Source organism: Leptonychotes weddellii, chromosome 7 (assembly GCF_054177405.1).
Source record: "Leptonychotes weddellii isolate Sample4059 chromosome 7, ASM5417740v2, whole genome shotgun sequence".
NCBI lineage: Eukaryota > Metazoa > Chordata > Mammalia > Carnivora > Phocidae > Leptonychotes > Leptonychotes weddellii.
Window position 1 is genome coordinate 130049406 of NC_138375.1, and position 12152 is coordinate 130061557.

The 12152-nt window shown below is 45.4% G+C and overlaps 1 pseudogene; it reads left to right on the forward strand.

The window, feature by feature from the left end:
• Positions 1-793: 793 nt before the first annotated feature.
• Positions 794-3837, forward strand: LOC145722766 (mitochondrial pyruvate carrier 2 pseudogene; annotated as a pseudogene).
• Positions 3838-12152: the final 8315 nt, after the last annotated feature.

The following is a 12152-nucleotide window of genomic DNA, read 5'->3' on the forward strand; positions in this document are numbered from 1 at the left end:
CCCTGCTTGTGTTCCCTCTCTCGCTGTGTCTATCTCTGTCAAATGAATAAATAAAAATCTTTAAAAAACAAAACAAAACAAAACAAGAGTATGGATATAGCATAAATTATTCAAGCATTCCTTTATGGTGAAAATTAAATTTCTTCCAGTCCTTTACCATTATAAACAGTGTTACAATGAACATATTTATACATGCCTCCTTGAAAGGTGCTTCTCTGAATAGATACTGAAAAGTGAAATTGCTGGGTCACTTAACATTGTAATCACTGTTGCCCAATTGCTCTCCAAAGTAGCTGTTTCAGTACTCAAAACTGGAAGTTCTTAAAGGGACATATTCCCTTACACTCTAGAAAATTTAAAATTTTCAAATTCTTTTAATTTCTGATAATCTAATGAATGCATGATGATGTCTCATTGTTTTAATTTCTGTTTCCCTGATTACTTTTGTGGTTCTGCATCTTTTCATGTTTATTGGTCATTTGTTTTCCCTCATTTACAAATAACTTGTCCGTATCCCTTACCCATTTTTCTGTTGGGCTACTTGTTTTTTTCTTATTGATGTGTAGGAGGTTATTCATATATTCCTTTTTTTTTTTAAGATTTGATTTATTTGAGAGAGAGGGAGAGAAAGAGAGTGTGCGCGGGCTGGGGAAGAGGCAGAGGGATGAGCCCACTTAGCGCCGAGCAAGGAGCCTGATGCGGGGGCTCAATCCCAGGACCCCAAGATCAAGACCTGGACTGAAGTCAGACGCTTAACTGACTGAGCCACTCAGGTGCCCCATTATTTATATATTCTTAAATGTATCCTTTTATCTGTTATATATATTACAAATATTTTCTCCCAGTCTCTCTGATTTCTTTTATCTTTGTATCTTGTTGTACAGACTTTTCTCATCAGTATTTGATTTGCCTCTCCTTTTACTGCTGATTCTAAATATCACCTTTAGGTAGGGGGGCAGCCTGATCCACGGGAAGGGCACCCTAGGGGAGAGGAGGACGCGAGGCACTGTGACAGGAGAAAGTGATGAGTGCCCTTCGTTGTCATCCAGGGAGGAGCACGCGGCCACTCTCCCACTCGACCGCCCACGACCAACTCCTCCACAGAGATGTCAACTGCTGGTGCCCGGGCCTTCAGGCCACCTACCACCGGGTCCTCGATAAAGTGGGAGCTCCTGCTGCCGGAGAGATTGAGGCTGGTGTACAACCACCCGGCAGGTCCCAAAACAGTTTTTTTATCGGCTCCAATTAAGAGATGGGGGTTGGTGTGTACTGGATTAGCTGACATGGCCAGACCTGCAGAGAAGTTCAGCACAGCTCAGTCCGCTGTTTTGATGGCCACAGGGTTTATTTGGTCAAGATACTCACTTATAATTATCCCCAAAAACTGGAGTCTGTTGGCTGTTAATTTCTTTGTGGGGGCAGCAGGAGCTTCTCAGCTCTTTCGTATTTGGAGATACAACCAAGAACTAAAAGCTAAAGCAAACGAGTTCCTGACCACCTGAACAATCTAGATGTGGATATAACCACTGGGACTAATTTGATTTATTATTTGGCTGTTGATACGGTGAGATATTAACTGTGCTGTTTGGAAGGCATAAAATTATCAAACTTTAAACAGGGGGCTAATACTTGATTCAACAGAAAAATAAAGCAAACTTTTAATAAAAAATAAAAATAAATATCACCTTTATTTTTAGTAAATAATTATAAATCATGTAAAATGTAATCATGGGCTTTGAATCTAGAGTTTTTATTCTGTCTTCTGACTCTATAATAGAGTCTTTATTCTGTCTATTCTTATACCAGTTATTTTAATTATTATGGCTTCATTTTTGTATTTGATAGAGCAATGTTCTTTTATAAATTTGGGGGGCATTCTTATGCATTTCTCCTTTGAATTGACTTTAGAATTATCTTGACCAGGGGCACCTGGGTGGCTCAGTCAGTTGAGCATCTGACTCTTGGTCTCGGCTCAGGTCTACATCTCAGGGTTGTGAGTTCAGGCCCTACGTTGGGCTCCATGCTGGGTGTGGAGCCTACTTAAAAATTTTTTCTTTTGACTTGACCAGTTCCTGGACAATTCTTAAGATTTTTATTGTGATGGTTTTGGATTTACAGCTTAATTAAAAGATTGAAGAGGAGTTCATGACTAATAGCTTATCTTACAAGGTACACTACAGGAAGTCTTCAGGGTAAAAGGAAATGCTTACAGATAAGAAGAAATGATAAGCACCAGAAATTATAAACTTGTGAGTAAATTAATTGTTTCTCTTCTCTTAACTTCTTTAAAGAACATACAGTCTTTTGTTAGATTGTGTAAAGCAATACTTGTAACACTGTAATGTTGGGTTTATAACATATATAGATGTGATATGTAATAGATAATGAAGGGAGGAGGATTATAACCACATTGTAAAGTTGCTCTGTTTTACCAGAATTTAAGTCAGTATTAACCTAGTGTAGATTGTGATCAGTTAATATTTTTTTACATATTTATTTATTTATTTGATAGAGAAAGAAAAAGAGAGTGGGGAGGGGCAGTGGGAGAGAGAGAATCCCAGGCAGACTCCCCACTGAGTGTGGAGCCCGACAAGGGACTCGATCCGAGGACCCAGAGATCATGACCGGAGCGGAAACCTAGAGTCAGATGCTTAACCGACTGAGCCACTCAGGTGCCTGTGATCAGTTAATATTTATATTAAACTCCTACAGTAACTATTAAGAAATAAAAATGTTAAAAATCAACAGAAGAATGGGACAGGTATACTAAAAAGTATTTCACACAAAAGAAGACAGGAAAGGAGGAACAGGAGAACAAAGACAGAAGAAACCAACTTTACCTAACTGATTCATGGAACATTCTACCAACCGCAGAACACGTTCTTTGGAAGCACATGTGGAATATTACCTCAAATAGATGATTTTCTAGGCGGGAGTCAATAAGCTACAGCCCAAGGGCCAGCCACCTAAATTTTCAAAACCGTTTTTAAGTGTATAATTCAATGGCATCAATTACATTGATAATGAGCAACCATCACCATTAACCACACTCAAAACTTTTTCATCATCCCCAACATAAACTCTGTCCCCATTAAAGAGTAACTCCTCATTCCCCATTCCTTCCAGCCCCTCTAATCAACTTTGTATCCCTATGAATTGGCCTATTCTAGATATCTCATATATGTGAAATCATACAATATTTGTGTCTCTGTGTCTGGCTTATTTCACTTGGCATAATGTTTTCAAGGCCATCCATATTGTAGCATTTATCGGAAGTTCATTCCACTTTATAGCCAAGTAATATTCCATTATATGTATATACCATTATATGTATATATATGTGGTATATATGTAAACATATACATTGTTTATCATTCATCTATGATCAACACTTGGGTTGTTGATTATTGTAAAAAAAAATGCAGCAGTGAACATTTGTGAATAAGTATCTGGGTTTTGTTTTTGTTTGTTTGTTTCTTAAGTATCTGTTTGAGTCCCTGTTTTCAGTGCTTTGGGGTATACACCTAGAAGTGGGATTGCTGGGTTATATGATAATTTAATGTTTAGCTTTTGGAGGGACCACTAAACTGTTTCCCACAATGGTTCCACCATTTCACATTTCCACTAGCCATGGGTTCCAGTTTCTCCAAATTATCACTGGCATTTATTTTCCATTTTTGTTTGTTTTAATTACAGTTCTCCTCATAGGTATATGAAGTGGAATCCATTGCAGTTTTGATTTGTATTTCTCCATTGACTGATGATGTTGAACATCTTTTCATGTGGTTATTCAGCTGCTTGTTTTTGTAAATAAATTTTTGTTGGAACGTGACCTTATCCACTTGTTTACTTATTGTTGATGGTAGCTTGCATCCTGTAACTGCAGTGGTAAGTAGTCAAAAAGACCATATGGCTGCAAGTGTAAAATGTTTAATTGATATCTCACCCATTAAGAAAAAATGTGCTAACTCCCATGTTAGACTACAAAAAAAGCCTCAATATATTTTAAAAACACTGAAATCAGGGGCACCTGGGTGGCTCCATTGGTTGAGTGCCCAACTCTTGATTTTAGCTCAGGTTATGATCTCGGGGTCCTGTGTCAGGCTCCTCGCTCAGCTGGAGTCTGCTTGTCTCCCTTTGCCCTCCCCCGGAATAAATAAATAAATCTTTAAAATAAAAACACTGAAACCATTTAAGGCATGGTTTTTCAAAACAGAATTAGATTAGAAATCAACACAGAAATATGGGAAATCTAAAATACTTAGAAATTTGGAATTATTTGGAAATTAAGCAACATATTTCTAAATAACCCATGAACCCTTGTGAAGAAATGCTAACGGTAATTTAGAAAACATTTCTAAAGGGCAAAAGAAAAAAAGGAGAGAGGGAAATAAGCCATAAGTGACTCTTAATGACAGAGAACAAACAGGGTCAATGGAGGGTAGTGGGTGGCAGATAGCCTGGATGGGGGATGGGTATTAAAGAGGGCACTTGTGATGAGCATTGGGTGTTTGTTGTATGTAAGTGATGAATCACTGAATTCTACTTCAGAAACCAATATTGCACTATATGCTAACTAACAAAATTTAAACTAAAAACATATTTCTTACTGAATGACAACAAAAACAATACATCAAAATTTATGGAATATAGCTAAATCAATACTTAATGGTTAAAGACTAAAAACTTCTCTCATATGATTGGGAATAAGGCAAGGATATCCACTGTTGTCGTGTTTATTTGATATTGTACTGAAGGTGCTAACCAAAGTAATAAGGCAAGAAAAATAAAGACTGGAAAGGGAATAGTAAAACTTGTTTAATTACAGATAATAAGGAATCTACAAACAAAACGTACAGGAATTAATAAATGAGTTTTATAACATTGCAAGATACAAATTAATATGCAATTATTAGTTGTATTTCTATATGCAAGCAATGAACAGCTCAAAAATGAAATTAAGAAATCAGTTTCATTCACAATAACAAAATATTCAGCAATACATGTAGCAAAAGGAGTGCAATATATCCAACACCAAAATCTAGAGAGCAGAGCTAAGAGAAGTTAAAAACAATCTCAATAAATGGAGAGATATTCCAATGGTTTAAAACTGGATTGGATACCTGGGTGGCTCAGTCAGTTAAGTGTCTACCTTCCACTCAGGTCATGATCCCGGGACCCTGGGATCGAGCCCCGCATTGGGCTCCCTGCTCTGCGGGGAGTCTGCTTCTCCCTCTCCCTCTGCCACTCCCCCTGCTTGTGCATGCACGCTTGCTCTCTCTGTAATAAATAAATCTTTAAAAAAAACTGGATTATGAGATGATTGCACAACTCCATAATTTAATTAAAAAAACCCTAAACTTTCCACTTACAATTGGTGCATTTTATGGAATGCAAATCATACCTCAACAAAGCTATTTAAAAAGAAAAAAAGAACTGGGTTTTTAAAATGACATTTCTGGGTACAGGTGCTAGGATGCATTCATGTCTGAAAGCCAGATTTTATGCTTGCACTTTTGAAATAAAAACCTTCGAAGTAAATATGAGGGTTTATTGGGGCACCTAACTAGCTCAGTTCGAAGAATGTGCAACTCTTGATCTCAGTGTTGTGGGTTCAAGCCCCACACGGGGTGTAGCAATTACTGAAATAAATAAAAACTTTTTTTTAAAAGATTTTATTTATTCAATTGAGAGAGAGAGAGAGAGAGCACAAGCAGGGGAAGCGGCAGGCAGAGGGAGAGGGAGAAGCAGGCTTCCTGCTGAGCAGGGAGCCCAATGTGGGGCTTGATCCCAGAATGCTGGGATCATGACCTGAGCCAAAGGCAGACGCTTAACGACTGAGCCACCCAGGCGCCCCAAATATCTTTCTCTCAGGTAGGGAATTTCCCTGAGAAGCAGCATCTGTCCTGTGAGTTTCATTATATTTGAGAACTGTGAATTAACCTTTTTCTTAATTTTAGTTCCTTTGGGGAAAGAAGCTTAATTGATATCAGGGTGTATGATATTAATCTTCATTTGTTCTTAGAAAGTAAATGGTAAATCAGCTTGGGTCGGTGGGCTGTCTGTCCCTGTGTCTTTGAAGTCCACGTGTAGAATTTCAGGGGCGATTTCAGTGTGGTCCTCATTTTGTATGCCTGGCAACTGTGAAAGGTCTTTAATGCTCCACAGTGCCTCACACGCAGACAACAATCGAGAGTGGTAAATGCCACCAGGCATCTGAGTAAATGCCAGGACCCAGCTGAGGTTGTAATTTCTGAATTCTCAGGGGCGAGTCCACTCCTGCCACTGCAGCAGGTGATTCTAAGATCCTTGCCCCCACCCCTGTCCTGGTCTTGGGTAGGAATCTGGGCAACCGAGAGGGATATGTTCCCTGAAGTATCTCCTAGTAGCAAGTGATCAGGTGGACAGACCTTTTATAATAGCAACTGCTGGTGCTACCAGATGGCAAAGGGAGCCTTAGATCAGAGATCTTAGCATTAAGAGCAGGAGGGGTTAGAGACCAGTTAGTTCAAAACCAGTCATTTTACAGAAGAGAAAACCGAAACTCAGAAAGTTGAATGCATTTACCCGAGGGATAGCAGAAGCTACCAGTTTCCTACCCAGTATCTGTTTCTTCTGTATTAACAAGTCCTTGACTATTCAGCCTGGCGATGTTTCCAGAGTGAAATGATCACCTTCCCAGCCTTCCTTGAAGCTAGGGGTGGACATATGACCCAGTTCTCACAAGGGATATGTGGAAGTCATTGGATGGGGTGTGAGGGAAAGCTTTTTAAGAGGAAACATTTTGGCTTGTATGCCGTCTTTGTCTCTTGCTCGAAATGCAGACATTAAGATTAGTTGTTCACTTTTTTTTTCTAAATTATTTTTTAAGATTTCATTTATTTATTTGACAAAGAGAGACACAGCGAGAGAGGGAACACAAGCAGGAGGAGTGGGAGAGGGAGAAGCAGGCTTCCCACGGAGCAGGGAGCCTGATGTAGGGCTCGATCCCAGGACCCCAGGATCATGACCTGAGCCAAAGGCAGACACTTAACAACTGAGCCACCCAGGTGCCCCTAGTTGTTCACTTCTGACACTGGTTTTTATCAAGTGCCAGAATCCATTCTGGGCATGAAGAACTTTCACTCTGAGAGCAGTATTGCTTCCTGGAAATCTGTAGGGTATTGCTAATATTAGGGAAGAATCCATTCATAAATGCTCCTGGCCTTATTTCAACTCTCAATGCTCCTAGTTTTCTTATAGAAGCAACGACCACACAGGAAGTTCTACAGAACTTGAAAAGGACAAGAAGCTTCCAAGCAAGAAGTGTTCTGGTTGTGTCTTACCTCCTACTGAGCCCCAACTAGGAATACCTGGCTCCTTATCTTTTGCTACTTTGCTCTGAGGCTATCAGCAAGCATCAGCTCATAGAGGAGTGTAACACATTGAAGAAGTAGCAAAGTTCTGGTAGATGAATAGTCAAGGAGCAACATTATTGGAGCTTTAAGGAGAGGTGCACTGGGGGGAAAAAAAGCAAGAACTTGTTATATAGCTTTCTGGGCCAGAGGGGAGAAATTCGAAAAATGACCCACGGAAGAGGCAAAAGAGGAAAAGCCCCTGTGTCTTACTTATCAAGCCTCCAAAACTGCTGTGTGTCATTTCCATATACCACCCTGCCCACCAATGCTGAGCCAGACTTTGCCCACCCGCTGAAGGTAAGTGGCTTTGCTCTTGTAGTAAATCTCCTATTCGAGTCTAATCCAATGATGGCTGGCAGATTTTGTTTGTTTTTTAGGGAAAATCTCAAGCGGTTATCACTTTCCTCCTTTTCAAGGAAGATAAGAGACAGCCGAGGGTGGAGTAATAATAGACCAGGGCAGACTCCTGAAGCCAAGTTTTCTTTTCCAAGGGAAGCAAAGTTGTCAGGTAGGAATGAAGCAGGGATTAGACGGACGGGCCATTTCAGCTGCAGCCTCCTAGGGGAGCTGCTATTTTAAAAAGAAGTAGAAAATGTGAGAGACATGCCCTGAATGTATAACTCAATTAATGAAACGAGTTAGTTGTAAAAGTGTTAGTCGTCACTAGGGTGACAGTGTTTGGGCAGGAACCTTGCTGGCAGAAATGGTGCTTTTTCCTTTAATTAAGGGAAAGTCGAGTATCAGGAGGATACAGAGATACAATCGCCCTTACACACTTAAGAGTGTTAAAAATACAATCCTTGTGTTTGTTCTCATCTCCGAAGCGCTGGGCTTGGGCTTTGTTACCTATTGGATTTCAGGAAGGTTGACTTGAGATGCGGCATTGCCATTTCCTGGGCCCTCGCATAAATTTTTTTTTTTTTTTTTTCCGGCGCCTGCAGCCAGATCCTTTGTTGTTGCCTCCTCTGCATTCAGACTCCCTGGCCTCGCACCTCCAGACAGTGGGATGGGGGTTATTCCCGGTCCTGGCGCCGGGACCTCCGGACGGCCACCTTCCCCGGCATCGGCGGAGGGACTGCTTTAACCCTCCCTGGGGGGTGGGAGGGGTGTGTCCGGGCTGGGACCGCGCCACGCCGGGAGCGGACCCGCTTTTGTGTCGCTGTTTGTCTCTGCAGCCGCCCGAGCCCGGGCGGGAGGCGCGCGGGCCGCGACCCCCGAGGAGGCGGGGCCTGGGCGGCGGGCTCCGCCTGGTGTGCATTTCACGGCCACGGCCGCCGCCGCCCTGGTTTGTTCCGATACCCCGCCCTGGCCGGAGCGCCGCACCCGGAGCCCGGGACGCCGGACGCTGCTGCCCGCGAGCGCTCTATGGCCTCCATCGCCCCCAGCCGCGCTCTGGCCTTCCCCCCCAGCTTGCTCACTTTTCCTCGTTAACCGCCTACGGGAGGGCGCTTGGCAAAACTCAGAATAAAGCAGAGAGAGGGAGGGGGGGAAGAAAAAAAGAAAAAAAAAAAAACGCATTCGATGCGCCCGCCTGGCTCCTCCAGAGTTGGTGAAGGTTCGTAACCATGTCTGAGTCGGAGGAGATAAGTGAGTTTGGCTACATCATGGAATTGCTGGCCAGAGGCAAGGTAAGTGCTGGGGCGCGCGGCGTCGCGGCCTGGGCCCCCACCCCGGGCGCTACCTGGCCTGTCGCTGTGGGCGTCCCGGTCCCTTTCCAGCGCCCGCGGAAGGCGGGGCCCCGAGCCCCGGGTCCGCGCTCCCAGCCAGGGCGTCCCAGCAGCTGCAGAATGCAAAGTAGCCGCCTTTTCTTTATCGCGCGGCATCTCTGAAATGAGCCAAGGGGACTTGGCCAGCTGGGCGACTGCGGGGGGTTCCCGGGAGGGTGAGGGACGAGAGCTCAGCTCCCGGGGATGGACAGGAGGGCGGGGCGTTGGCCGTGGGGGGCACTCCTCGACGCCCCCAGGGCTGCCCACGCGTGGTGACTTCGAGGGGGTGACCTCGAGCGTCCAGGCGCGAAGCGGGGAGAGGGGCTCGGACTAGCGGGTGAGTAGTCGGGAGGGCGGGGTCGGGTTCAGCGCGCAGGGCGACCGTATAGCGGGTAAATAGGGATAGAACCCCAGGTGGCGTGGCCTTGGCGTTTTCAGTCCTCCTTCCAGGTCCCTAGCCACTGCCCGAGGCCGAGAACATTGCCAGCAGCCTGCCTTTGGAGGGGAGTGGGGGGATGCCAAGGAGCCGGATTTCAGCCCGGCACCTGCCCGGGAGCGGGTTCGAAACGCGGCTGGCGCGGTCCGTGGCGCCTCGCGACCACGCCCTCGGCCGGCCCGGGTGGCGCCGCGCCTAGGCAGGCAGAAAGCCTGGCGGGAGGCCGGCCTCCGCGCTGCATCCGAGAGACTGCCCAGGGAGGCTCCTAAGGGGTCTGCCGGCCGGAGGTGTCGGGAAATGCAAAGGCCGCCCCGGGCGCGCTCAGCCAGGATGCGCAGCCGGCGGGAAAGCGAGAAACGGCGTCTGCGTTTGCCCAGTGCACCTGGAGTTTCGAGAGAGTGCTGGCGCGGGAGAAAAGGACTTCGTGCGTGCGGTCATCAGAAGGATGATTCTGCAGCCCTGGTGTGAGCATCTGAGACTTTAGGCTCACACCTCACCAACCCCAACTCCGCTAGGTTTTAGCTTAAGGGGCGGGCAGTCCCGGCTCCCGGAGCTGGGGAGCCGGTTAATGCACTCTCGCATTCAAGTGTCCCCGGAGAGCCGTGCGCCTCCCGGAATTAAGTCTCCTGCTCAGCAAACACGGGATACGCTCAGCAGAAATAGAATGCTTATTCGCATTTAGAAGATCGGGGCTGTGCTTCGAGCCACCCTTACCATTTGCACCCCGGGACCAGAAGGACACGTGGAGGATCCGTTTTCCACTTTTCTTCCGACCCTAGGGGCCGATCGCACAGGCGTGGGGACACCCGGACCACCACATCCAAGCTCCTCGTCGCCCCAAGCAGCTTCCGGTTGGCCACCCCCCGGGGCCCGGGGTGCGTGTCACAGCCCGCTCCATCCTCCGGGGGACCGACCCCGAGGAAAGGAGGCGGCCAAAAGGAAGCGGTGGCTCAGAGGAAGAGGCTTGCAGCCACGGGGTCAGAACCTGGCCTTCTAAAGCGCACAGCAGGACCCTGGCTGTCCAGGAACTCTGGGGGGTGGGATGGGGGTGGGGAGGAAAGAGGATGCCTTTTGTTGATTACAAAATAAATGGACCTCTCTCGATGGGGCCAGGAATGGGGTGACTGAGAGGTGAGTTCAGGCATGTGGCACTCAGTCTGCAAAGTCAGAATTGCACTAGCTGGCTAAGAGTTTCCTTCAGTACAGGCAAAAGTTGAAATTCTGCGAGAATAGTTCTGCAGTGGGACCCAGGAATCTGCATGTTCACCGCAGGGGACTAATTAGTAAGCAGACAGATGAACTTCCCATCAACACTAAGTGGGCAAGTAGGGCACCCTTAAAACTTATGACAAAATCAGGTACACAAAACCAAAAGCAAACCTCTCAGAATTACCAATGTGTTCACAATATGCTTACTGTAATGAAACAACAAAACCAGAATGACCTGGCATCATCCGCTGAATTTCTGTGCCTCACTCAACAGGCACTCAGTCGCTGACTCACTGGGTAGACCCTCTTTGATAGGATTCAGCAACCTACCTGCAGCAAAGACATGAGCCTTCTCAGTTGACTTCCAACCTTAGAGAGGCAGGTGTCCCTCTGAAATCTCTGAGGTTGGAAAGCAGGCTCTCACTGTAAGAACTTGGTTCCTCCCTCTGCCTTTTTTGTTGGGGTGGAGGTGGGGGATGAGGACTAGCCTCCTAACCATTTCCGCTCAAGCTTACTCCCTGCTCACTCTCCTCATACCTCCGCCTCCACTCCTTTTAAAACCCTCCTAGTGCTTGTGGTTGTACAGAAGTTGAACAGCTGAATACCTCTCTGGGTACTAGCCAGGGAGTAGCAGAGCTTGGAGGCTGACTCGCTTTATTTTCCTTTGAGAAGTTAGGTTCCACTTTGTAGTTCAGGTTTGTAATGTAAAGGATGATATGAAACAGCTCTAAGGACGCCAAGCCCCCTGAGTTAAATTAGGAGAGCAGAAGCCCATAATCTTCCGGCCCCCTCCCCTCCAGTCCTCTCTTCTCTCCTCCTCTGCCCTTCCCTTGCTTTCTTTCCTTAGAGGTCGAGACCAATGGGTTGATAGCCATCACCCTGGTTTCTTTCACTTTTCTCTGATGGCTTTAAAACTCGAAGACATTAACACGTGCTTGTTGCGGAAACAGCCAGACTTTACAGAAAGTTTTACAGAGTAAAAAATGGAATTTTACTCCCACCTCCAAAACACTGCCTTCCCCAGTGCAGCAGCTTCTCATGTGTCTATTTCAAATTAAATTAGCTTATTGTGTCTTCTCTGAATGTGGGGAGTGAGCCTTTCATCTTAGGGTAACCTAAAACCCACATGGCGAACTTGATCAACCTACTTGATCAGCTTGTTTTACTCTATTGTGATGATGACTTTAATATTTAAAGTCCACGGGGGACCTCTACCATTGTGGTCTTCCTGCTCATCACACAATACCCTGTAAGTATAGTTAATGCCTATGATAATTCTCAAGAGGTTTAAAATTCAAGGTAAATGGATTTCCTTATATTTCACTCTTAGGGAAAGTTGTACCATTTCTCGAAGATACTTTTTGGTTTCTTGTTTCTTTTGTAGCTCACTTCTTTGCACTGAAA